Source organism: Adiantum capillus-veneris, chromosome 27 (genome assembly GCF_014529385.1).
Source record: "Adiantum capillus-veneris isolate H3 chromosome 27, ASM1452938v2, whole genome shotgun sequence".
NCBI lineage: Eukaryota > Viridiplantae > Streptophyta > Polypodiopsida > Polypodiales > Pteridaceae > Adiantum > Adiantum capillus-veneris.
In genome coordinates this window covers 21,055,339-21,066,738 of record NC_140957.1, presented here as the reverse complement: position 1 = coordinate 21,066,738, position 11,400 = coordinate 21,055,339, and the positions used below count along the sequence as shown (strand labels likewise).

The 11,400-nt window shown below is 40.3% G+C and overlaps 1 pseudogene; it reads left to right on the top strand.

Moving 5' to 3' along the window:
• Positions 1 to 3,556: 3,556 nt before the first annotated feature.
• On the top strand, positions 3,557 to 8,068 carry LOC147421606 (uncharacterized; annotated as a pseudogene).
• Positions 8,069 to 11,400: the final 3,332 nt, after the last annotated feature.

The following is an 11,400-nucleotide window of genomic DNA, read 5'->3' as shown; positions in this document are numbered from 1 at the left end:
AACCAGCCTAATCTGAGTCCAAAAAAGCATGTAAGTCTGGCGGCAATGATCCCCCCTTGGGATAAAACAAGCCAAGATGTAAAGTGCCACTCAAGTAGCAAAATATCCTCTTGATCGCCTACCAATGCTTATACCCTGGGCTATGCATAAATCTGCTAACCTGTGAGACTGCAAACTGAATATCCGGCCTTGTGTTGCATACATAAATGAGGCATCCAACAGCAGTTTGGTAAAGAGTGACATCTGCAAGATCACCAGCATCATGAAGACTCAATTTCAAACCTGGTTCCATGGGAGTGGCAATAGGTTTGCAATCATCAAGTCCAAACTTACATAGCAATGTTTCTATGTGACTTTTTTGACACAAGGCAATACCACCATCACATTGCTTAAACTGTATACCCAAGTAATGATGCAACAACCCCAAATCTTTCATCTTGAAAGTAGCATTCAAATCAACCTTAAATTCAGCAATATGTCTCTCAGTTGGACCAGTGGTTAGCAAATCATCTACATAAAGAACCATGATGAGAAGTACATCACCCTCATGCTTTACATACAATGTGATTTTTGTTGGACTGTTACAAAAGCCTCGTTTGAACAAATGAGTGTCAGCCTTCTCATACCAAGAATGAGGAGATTGCTTCATTTTTCCAGGAGGTAAATCACATAACATCCATGTGTCATTTTCTATAACTGCATCATATTCTGATTGCGTGGCAGCCATCTAATTTTTTGAATTTTGTGCTTCATCAAAAGACAGAGGTTCCTCAACATCATGTAAGCTAGACACAAACAAAGCATAACAATATGATGCATAAGATGCATGGTGAGAGCCTGAACGAATACGACTAGACAAAGGTGCATCTAATTTACTATCACCCAATGTATGCACCAACCATTTTGGCATACCTCTAGCCTGCTCATTTTTAGCCCTTATCTCATCAAGTACATCATGTACATCTGCATCAGTAATAGGTTGATCTGTAACATTTTTAGAAACCCCCATAGGATGTACATTCACCTCATTGGAATTTACATTTGTACTTCCACCATTGAAAAGAGGCAACAAAGTGTCATAAATGTCTTGTGAGCTTACACTATTGTCTCTAGTACATGATAGCAATGGCTGAATAGAATCTTCCACAAACACAACATCCCGTGAAACCAGAATGCGCTTTGTTTATGGATGATACAACTTGTGACCTTTGATTTCAGCACTATAACCAAAAAAAGTACATTTGACAGCCTTATCATCCAATTTTCTACGCCATGTTTGTGGCACCAAAGCATATGCCAAACAGGCAAAAACACGCATGTGTTTAATAGAAGGCCTTCTATCATGCCATTCTTCATATGGAGTAATAGACTGCAAAGCTTTCGTAGGACACCTGTTTAGTACATAAGTGGCACACATGATGGCCTCAAGCCAAAAAGAATGCGGCAAAGCTTGACTTTTGACCATACATCGTGCCATTTCTATAAGTGACCTATTTTCCTCTCATCAACACCATTTTGTTGAGGTGTATAAGGCACTGTACATTGGTGTTTTATCCCATGACTAGCCATAAATGCATTAAATTCATGAGACATATACTCCCCCCCTCGATCGGAACAGAGGGTGCCCATAGTACATTTTGAGACATCTTCAGCCATTGCCAAAAATTGTTTGAAGCACATAAAAACTTCCGACTTTGCTTTAAGTGGAAATACCCATGCATGCCTGGAGTAATCATTAATGAAAGTCTTGAAGTAAAGATAATTTCCCAAGGATGGAGTTTGCATGGGTCCACAAACATCATTATGCCCTAGCTGAACCATCCTTTGGAAACTTAGAACGCTCCATTTTACCCAAAATACAGCCTTCACAAACATGTTTGACAGGTGCTTCAAGAGGCGGCAAAGAAGCAACCATATCAGATTTTTGCAAACGCAGCAAAGTGGTAATATTCAAATTCCCAAAATGTGCATGCCAAAGTTTTGCATCTAAAATAGCCTTAGAATTCACAATTGCATTTGCAAAATTCTACGCACAGTTGTCATACAAAGTGATCTTATACAGCCCACGATATAATATGCCAGATGCAACAACTTCATCACCAAAACTGAGATCATGGACTGTACATCTGTCATCCACAAACTTGACTACAAGTCCAAGAACTGCCATTTGCAACAGTAAGCACAATCTTTCCAACTCCCTGAACCGGATAAGAGTCATTGTTGGCACAAGTGACTGAATTCCCATGAGGGACAAAATCAAGAGAGGTGAACAAATCACGATGTGAGGTAATGTGCTTTGTAGCACCACTATCAAAATACCACACATGTGAATTTGCAGCAACTAACATGCATGCATCATGGATAGTAGGATAATAGGTACACTCTACACTAAAAGCCATTCTACATCAACATCACCATCACAATCTCCTTTCACAAAAGACTCAACAATAGCTGCATTTGTAGTGGAACCAGCATTTGCAGTGGAACCACCCTCTTTCTTCTTTGCCTCTTTGGCCTTCAACTTAGGACACTGCTTGTGATGAGTAGCTTTACAATAATGGCAACGCATCTTTTCCCTTATCACCAAAATTTCCAGATGAATTTCTATTAGGAGACGCATTAGGAAGTCTTTTATTGCTTCTCAAAGAAAGGGTGGTAACAACAATGCAGTCACTTCTTATGGTTCTTCTGCAAGTGGAAAATCACCTGTTCACTTGCACGTTGTCTAATCTTGTTTTTTCTGGAAAGTGACTCTTGCAAGAGCAATGTGCATAATGCATCAAACTTGACAACTTCAGGATTTCCTTGGGTCATAAGTCTCCAAGTACCAGCAAAAGTCTGGTAAATGTCATGGATATTGAGAGTCAGTCGTTGCCTGCATCATCGCCATTGTCATCGCCTACATCATCACTAGAAGGATCTAGAAGATTCTAGAAGGTTCTAAAAGTATCAAGGAGATTCTAGAAGCTTGGAGAAGATTCCAGAAGAATCTAGAAGTTTTTGGAAAGCTCTAGAAATTTGAAGAAGGATCTAGAAGGTTCTAGAAGGACTAGAAGGATCAGGAAGTTTCTAGAATCTTGGAGAAGATTCTGAAAGAGTCTAGAAGTTTCTGGAAAGCTCTAGAAAGTTGAAGAAGGACCCAAAAGGTTCTAGAAGAACTAGAAGGATCAAGAAGGTTCTAAAATATTCTAACCTCCTCAAGAAGAACCTAGAAAGTTCTAACCTCCTCAAGCACTAGTATAAATAGGGGTCTTGGGCCACAAGCCCCTCAGTCTTGGCTACACCAGTTGTGAGGCTCCTATGAAGAAATCCCTCTTCTAGTTCTTATGTTCAAGTCTTGTCCTTGCAATCAAGCCTTGTCTTGTACTCAAGTCATGTAATCCAAGTCTTGTATCTAGCTCTCTTAATAAAGTATTAAGTCTTGTAATCAATATTAAGCTTATCATCAATTCCAAGTTCTTGTACATTGTGAGCATATCCTCTTGCTCTCTTCTAGCTCTATACGTGCTCATAATAGTTTGGCAAGACTACCATCTCTTAATCTTCTCAAGCCATCATGGAGCCTATGATGGAAGGTGTTATCAATGCATTGCAAAGCATCCAAGCTCAGCTACAAGAACTTCGCGAGAGTAATGCTCAACTTCAATCTGGGCAACCCCTATCTTGGAACCGGCGTTGCAATATCTTCAACGTCAAATTCAAGAGCTTCAAGAAACAAGCAAACATCAAGCACAAGCTGCAAGATCTAGCTATTCTCAACAACATAAGAAGGAACCGAAGGTCAGCATGCTTGAAAAATTTGATGGGATTAGATCAAAGTTAGAGGTTTTCTCCAACATGTGCGCCTCTTCATTCAAATGCAACAAGAGCGTTATCCAGATGATGCCTCTCAAGTAGGCCTTATTGGCACCCTCCTCTTGGGTACGGCTCTCTCTTGGTTTGCTCCCTTACTTTAAAAGGAATCTCCTCTCCTTCATGACTTTGAAGCTTTTGTGTGGAAGTTCTTTGCAACCTTTGGGGATACTGATAGAGCAAGGGCTACTAAAACCAAACTTAGAAATGTTCGCCAAGGATAAAGACCTGCATCCAAATTTCAATAGCTCACTCGTGATTTAACTTGGCATGAGGAATATTTCATTATCCAATTTCAGTGGGGATTAAAGGATGACATAAAAGATCTTTTATTGACTATGTCAAAGGTTCACAGACTAAACGAGTTCATCTCTCAAGCAATAGAATGTGATAATCAACTACTTGAGAGACAACAAGAGAGGCATCTTGGGGCACCATTGCAATTCCAAACAGAAGTGACACATAATGGCTACACGCCTCAACAGGGCCGTGAATCAAGCATTGAGCCCATGCAAACTAATTCAGCATGGTTTTAACCTCTCTCAGCCCAAGAGAAGCAAAGGTGATGCATTAATGGCTTATGTATGTATTGCGGAGAGCAGGGTCACATTGCTCAACAGTGTCCAAGGAAGAGAAGGATGGAGGTTCATGGTGCAATGGCCTCAATGTGTTTGGAAAATATGGACGTCCAATCTCAATAGAGACCGACTGGTTGGACAAAAGACAAGCAAAAGAAGGTCTCTTTCTTCCCACTGATTCCACCTCAAGTTTTATGCTACCAGTCAAGATCCATATGCCGGGTAGGCACATGGATTGTGAAGAATTACTAGACTCAGGTGCAACGACGTCCTTCATGGACAAAGAATTTGCAAAAGAACAAGGCATAACACTTGTGGAGAAGTCTAATCTATCAATTGTAGAAGTCATTGATGGTCGTCCCCTCGCTTCAGGGTATGTCAGGTATGAAGCTCGCCCCATAGAAGTAACATTGAAGGAGCATGTTTCAACAATAGCGTTCAATATTATACAAAGCCCAAACAATCTAATTTTTATTGGGCTATCGTGGCTTGAATTACATAATTCTACTATCGATTGGAGGGCTTGGAGAATTGAACCACAAAAAGTCCAAAAGAAGAAGGGAAGACATAATAAGCCTATATATCTTGGAGCCAAGGTCTTCATGCGTGCAGCCAAAAAGTATCAAACTTTCTTGAAATTTGCAACACCAACCGACACGTCGACAACAAAAACCATGGAGGCATTCCCACATCAATATCAAGATTACAATGATGTTCTTGAGAAGAAGAATGCAGACCTCTTACCGGAGCATCGACCCTATGATTGTGTTATAGAGCTTCAGGAGGGAACCCAACCCCCTTTTGGCCCAATATACAAGCTATCTCAAGATGAATTGGTAGAATTACAAAAAAATATTGATGAGAATCTTGCTAAGGGGCTCATACGACATTCAAAGTCCCCAGCAGGAGCTCCAATACTCTTTGTAAAAAAGAAGGACGGAAATCTCTGGATGAGCGTGGATTAAAGGGACCTGAACAAGATCACCATCAAGAATTGCTATCCCCTTCCCTTGATCCCAGAGCTTCTTGAGCGCCTTGGAAAGGCAATCATATTTACAAAAATAGACCTTTGTGATGCTTACAACCTAGTCAGAATCAAAGAAGGTGATGAATGGAAGACAGCCTTTCGCACAAGGTATGTCCACTTTGAATATATTGTCATCTGATTTGATCTCACAAATGCCCCATCAGTTTTTCAGCATTCAATGAACGACATCTTTTGGGAGTATTTGGATTATTTTGTGGTAATATACTTGGATGATATCTTGATATTTTCCAAGGATCAAGAAGAGCATCAGCACCATGTACGATTAGTGCTTGAAAAGCTTTGTGCATCAGGGTTATATGCAAAGTTGGAGAAGTGCTCTTTTCATCAATCTAAGGTGGAATTTCTTGGTTATGGTATCTCTAAAAAGGGAATTTCCATGGATCCAAAGAAGGTTCAAACCATCCTTGATTGGGAGACACCCACCTTGGTAAGAGATGTTCAATGTTTCCTCGAATTTGCAAATTTCTATCGTATCTTTATACAGGGATACTTCAAGGTGGTTATAGCACTCACAAGGTTGACATGCCTTAATAAGTTTGTTTTGAGACTCAAAGGCCGCAAAAGCTTTTCAGACTCTCAAGCAAGCTTTCACGACCGCACCCATTCTAATTCACGTAGATCCTACAAAGCCTTTCATCCTAGAAACAGACGCTTCAGATTTTCCCCTTGGTGCTATTCTATCCCAAGTAGGAGAGGATGTTCGAGTACATCCAGTGGCTTTTCATTCCCGTAAGTTCTCAGCTTCTGCAGAAATCAATTATGAATCCATGACAAAGATCTCTTAGCAATCATCGACTCCTTTGACACTTGGAGCCACCTACTTGAAGGAGCTCCTCATAAGATCATTGTCTATACATATCACAAAAATTTGGAATACTTCATGGCATCCCACATCTTGAATCGTCGCCAAGCCAGGTGGAGTGGTATCCTATCAATGTTTGATTTTCTTATCTCTTATAGGCATGGCTGTCAACAAGGTAAGCTAGATGCCTTATCAAGAAGATCCTACCTTGCACCTAGAGAAGGTGACATAGCATTTGATCAGCAAGAGTTAGTGATTTTGAAACCTGAGCATCTTAAGCTAAACGCCACCATGACCCAAGCTCCTTAAGATTCTACTTTTCTTTCTAAGGTGAAGATACAAATTTCCAAATACCCACTTGCTCATAATATTAGACAACAACTACAAGGACAAGGGGTTAATGAGGACTTTTAAGAAATTGATGGAGTAATTTACTATAAGGGTCTTCTCTATATTCCTCCAAAACCAACACGCTTGGAGGTAATTTAGCAAAGGCATGATCTTCCATCAGCAGGGCATTTTGGGGTTAATAAGACAATTGAGCTTCTCTCCCGTGACTTTTGATGGCCTCAAATGTGGAAGCTTTTCAAGGAGTATGTAGGCACTTGTGACACTTGCAATAGATCAAAGGCCCCTCTTCATTGTCCTCGTGGGTTACTCCATCCCTTGCCCATTCCAAGCAAACCATGGTCATCCATCTCCATGGATTTCATTGCAGAGCTACCCTTGTCACAAGGATTTGACTCCATTTTAGTAGTCGTCGATCGGTTTACAAAAATGGCACACTTCATTCCAACCACTAAAACCATCACCGATGAAGGTACAGCCAAACTCTTTCTACAACATATCTATCGTTATCACGAATTACCAGATGACATGGTTTCTGATCGAGGCCCACAATTCTTCTCTAGCTTTTGGAAAATCTTATTTAAGCTACTCGAAGTACAAATCAACCTCTCCTCAGCCAATCACCCACAAAGTGATGGGCAAATAGAGAGAGTAAATCAAGTTTTGGAATAGTATCTCCGTTGTACTATCAATTATCACCAGGATAATTGGGTCGAGCTCCTACCGCTAGAAGCAGAATTCTCCTATAATAATAGTTTTCATGACTCCACCCGTCACACTCCATTCTTTGCTAATTATGGCCACCATCCCAAACAGGATATCTACAGGCACCATCAAGTCAAGAATCCAGCTACTATTCATCTTACACAATAATTATCTGCAATTCACAAAGAACATACAATTCATATCAAAGAAGCTCAATCCAAGTATAAGGAAAGTGCACATCTACATTGCATGCAGCATCCAAAATACAAAGAAGGGGATAAAGTGTGGCTCCTTCGGCATGATCTGCGTTCATCTCGTCCCTGTCAAAAGCTCGATTATCAAAGGCTTGGCCCATTTAAAATTTTTCATCAAGTCAATCCAGTCACCTATCAACTCCAGTTACCCTCATCCATGAAAATCCATCCGGTCTTTCATGTCTCAGTCCTAGAACCTTGTCACACATCTAAGATCCCAGGAAGAGCCCTACAACCACCACCTCCGGTTGAGATTCAAGGACATGATGAATATGAGGTTGAGAAAGTCCTAAATTCTTGATTTTTGCATGGCAAGTTATAGTACTTGGTGCATTGGAAAGGCTATGATGTCAGTGAATGAACCTGGGAACCAGCACACAATCTTCAGCATGCATCTCTCAAAGTCCAAGAGTTCCATCAACAGCATCCATGGAAGCCCCAGTCAAGGAACACCACCGCTTCTCGTGGAACTCGTCGCTAGAGGAGGGGGTAATGTCATGGATGCTTGAGAGTTAGTCGTTGCCTGCATCATCACCTGTGTCATCACCTACATCATTACTAGAAGGCTCTAGAAGAATCTAGAAGGATCTAGAAGATTGTAGAAGGTTCTAAAAGTATCAAGGAGATTCTAGAAGTTTCTAGAAGCTTGGAGAAGATTCTGAAGAAATCTAGAAGTTTTTGGATAGCTATAGAAAGTTGAAGAAGGATCCAAAAGTTTCTAGAAGAACTAGAAGGATCACGAAGGTTCTAGAAGATTCTAACCTCCTCAAGAAGAACTAAGAAAGTTCTAACCTCCTCAAGTAATGTCCTCAAGCACTAGTATAAATAGGGGTCTTGGGCCACAAGCCCCTCAGTCTTTCCAACACCATTAGTGAGGCTCCTATGAAGAAATCCCTCTTCTAGTTCTTATGTTCAAGTCTTGTCCTTGCAATCAAGCCTTGTCTTGTACTCAAGTCATGTAATCCAATTCTTGTATCTAGATCTCTTAAAAAAGTATTAAGTCTTGTAATCAATATTAAGCTTATCATCACGTCCAAATTCTTGTACATTGTGAGCACCTCCTCTTGCTCTCTTCTAGCTCTATATGTGCTCATAATAGTAAGAATATGGCAAGGCATCAAGAACATCCTGCATAAGGGAACTGTTTGAAATGACTTCACCTGCAGAAATAAGTTTCTCATTGATATCCTTGACACCAGCAAGGAAAGTGTCCATATCATATTCCTCATGCATAATCTTCGATTCCAGCTCTTTACGCAGCAATGCAATTTTAGCCTCATTGTGGCTTGCATAAAGACCAGCCAGAATATCCCAAGCCTGTTTTGCAGATTTCGTTGAACAAATGTGAGGAGTAATGGTGCACTTCCCAGACAATGCAAACAATGCATGAGCCCTACACATCCTTTATATCTTAATGAGCTTGTTCTATAGTAGGCAAAACAACTCTAACAACAACAGTCCTTCCAGCAATACATGCCCACATCCTCAACATCTCCTACATCCTCAGAATCAAGACATACATCAATGCCCTGCACAATATTCCAAACACCCTTTGAAACAAGAACATGTTGCATCATGTAAGCCCACATAGGGTAATTGTCCCCATCCAATCTGTCCTCAAGAGCAAACATCTTGAACACATCTTTGTTGTTGTCAGCCATGGTAAATGATGCATTTGATGTGAAAACTTTCCAAAAAGAGGATAAACAAAGTGGGAATAACATGTGCTATATAGCACAAACCATAGAAGACTGTAAGGGACCTGCTATGCAAAAAAATGGCATTGACAAAAAATTTGCACAAAATGACAAAATAGGATGTGCAGTACTGCGCCTATAGTGGAAACAGAGGCTGAAATGAGCCCAAATCAGAATTCTTGGCAGATTAAGCTCTACGAGCTTTCCCAAAAAATTTATCGACCTGTGAACGCTTGCCAAAGCTTACTGAAATCGGAGAAAGTGAGCAGGCGTGTGCTGGAGCTGTAGGCAACTAAGCCCGGGAGGATGGAACTTGCTCTGATACCAATTGTTGGAATTAGGGTTGCAGGAAAACACAACATCTTGGAGAAGATGAAGGAAGCTCAAGGAACACAACAGAGAGTGTATTACTTAGTGTGCAATGGAAAGATAGATAGCCCTAGAGTGACACTGGGAAAATTTTGAACTCATTTTTGGGCCTTTTAAGAGTGCCACATCATCAAAGTTGTACAAAAGAAAGCAACCCGGTAGACCCTCTAAATATTGCTTAGAACCCCATGATATGACCTATCATTGGAAAGTTCTTGAAAAATGGATTATAAAGAGCTAAGGTCCGAAAAGTTTGGATGAATTCTATGAAAGTTATGCCATTTTTTTTCAATCAGCCAGGTTTTGTTACCGTTACGGTAATCTAAAATTACCTTTTTCTAGATCTACATGAAGGCAATGTCCGATACATGCATGCTATATATCAATAGATAGCATTTGAAGAGTAGATTCTAAATATCCAACCTCCGACAAGTTTGGATCTTATTTGCAAAAAAAAAAATACCGATCCCCACTTTTTGAAAGCTATGCCACATCAACAATTCTTACAGGGCCTATTTTTTAGTCCAAACTTTTCCTAATGTGGGCGTATATACAATGCACAGGGGGAAAAGCCTCCTAAAGAGGGAAAAAATGCCTCAGTGGTCCTAGTGTGTTCACACACATCACTACCACATGTATATGGTAGCAAAGTTGGCCCAAGAAAAGCTACAAAGATAGATACTTATGGCTAGCTCAATACCAACCAACACTCAAAGGGAGTAGGAAATCAAGGAGCTCCAAAAAGAACTAGCAAAAGCAAGGACATTTGACCAACTGGGAAGAGATGCACACTAGAGAGTTGCAAGCTAAATATTTGGCAATCAGCGCCTTGCAATCAAAGGCTACTGCGCCTACACAATAAATGATTGAATTTGAAAGTACAGATGTACCCCCAGTGGATTACCAAGCACATCATTCAAGGGAGGTGTGCACAACTTTGAAAAGAAAATAAAACACACAGATACCCAGAATGAGTTGAAGAAATGGATAGATGACATGCCAGTGGACTCACGCAAAGAGTATATGCTATATGAGCTCAAAGTAGTGGAATTGGTAGCATTATTTATGATCTTTGGCCAAAGTAGTAGCCCTTTCATTGATGAAACAAGAAGCTACAATTGAACCAAATGCAAAGGGTGATTATGAGGATGTACCAACCATATTGGACCAAGTGTTGCTCATCCTGGAGAGTTAGCTCCTATGGAGAAAGAAGTGGTTCAAGAAAAGCCCCGAGAATGAGATCACTTACCGGAATGCCCCTCTCATGATCAATCCAACCTATTGTCCAATCTCTAAATGGTGATCCTGGGAGACCTACTACACTTGGAGGAGCAGGAGGCCCTCTATTTTGAATTACCATGTACTTTCAAATCCGATCAATAACTCGGGTTATAAAAATTGGCGATCGAGTATTTCCGAGCAACAAAATAATTGAGCAATTCCCTTTAGACATTCTTTATTACTTAGAGCAAATTTCAAAAGTGCAAGTGGATTTTCCAATGTTTATGCTCTCGCTCTCATCACCACAAATATCATTGTCATCAAAGTCCTCTGTGATGACTGACATAGAGCACATTCAATCATTGCATAGAGGATAGTGAGCCCAAGACCCTCTTCCTTTTCTGTGAGAGACTCTCCTAATTTTAGGACTACACCCAAGTTTTGAAAAGAATAAACAACCCCTTAAATCACTACACAATCACTACTAGCAATTGTATTTTACACAATTTTATTTATCATGTAATCA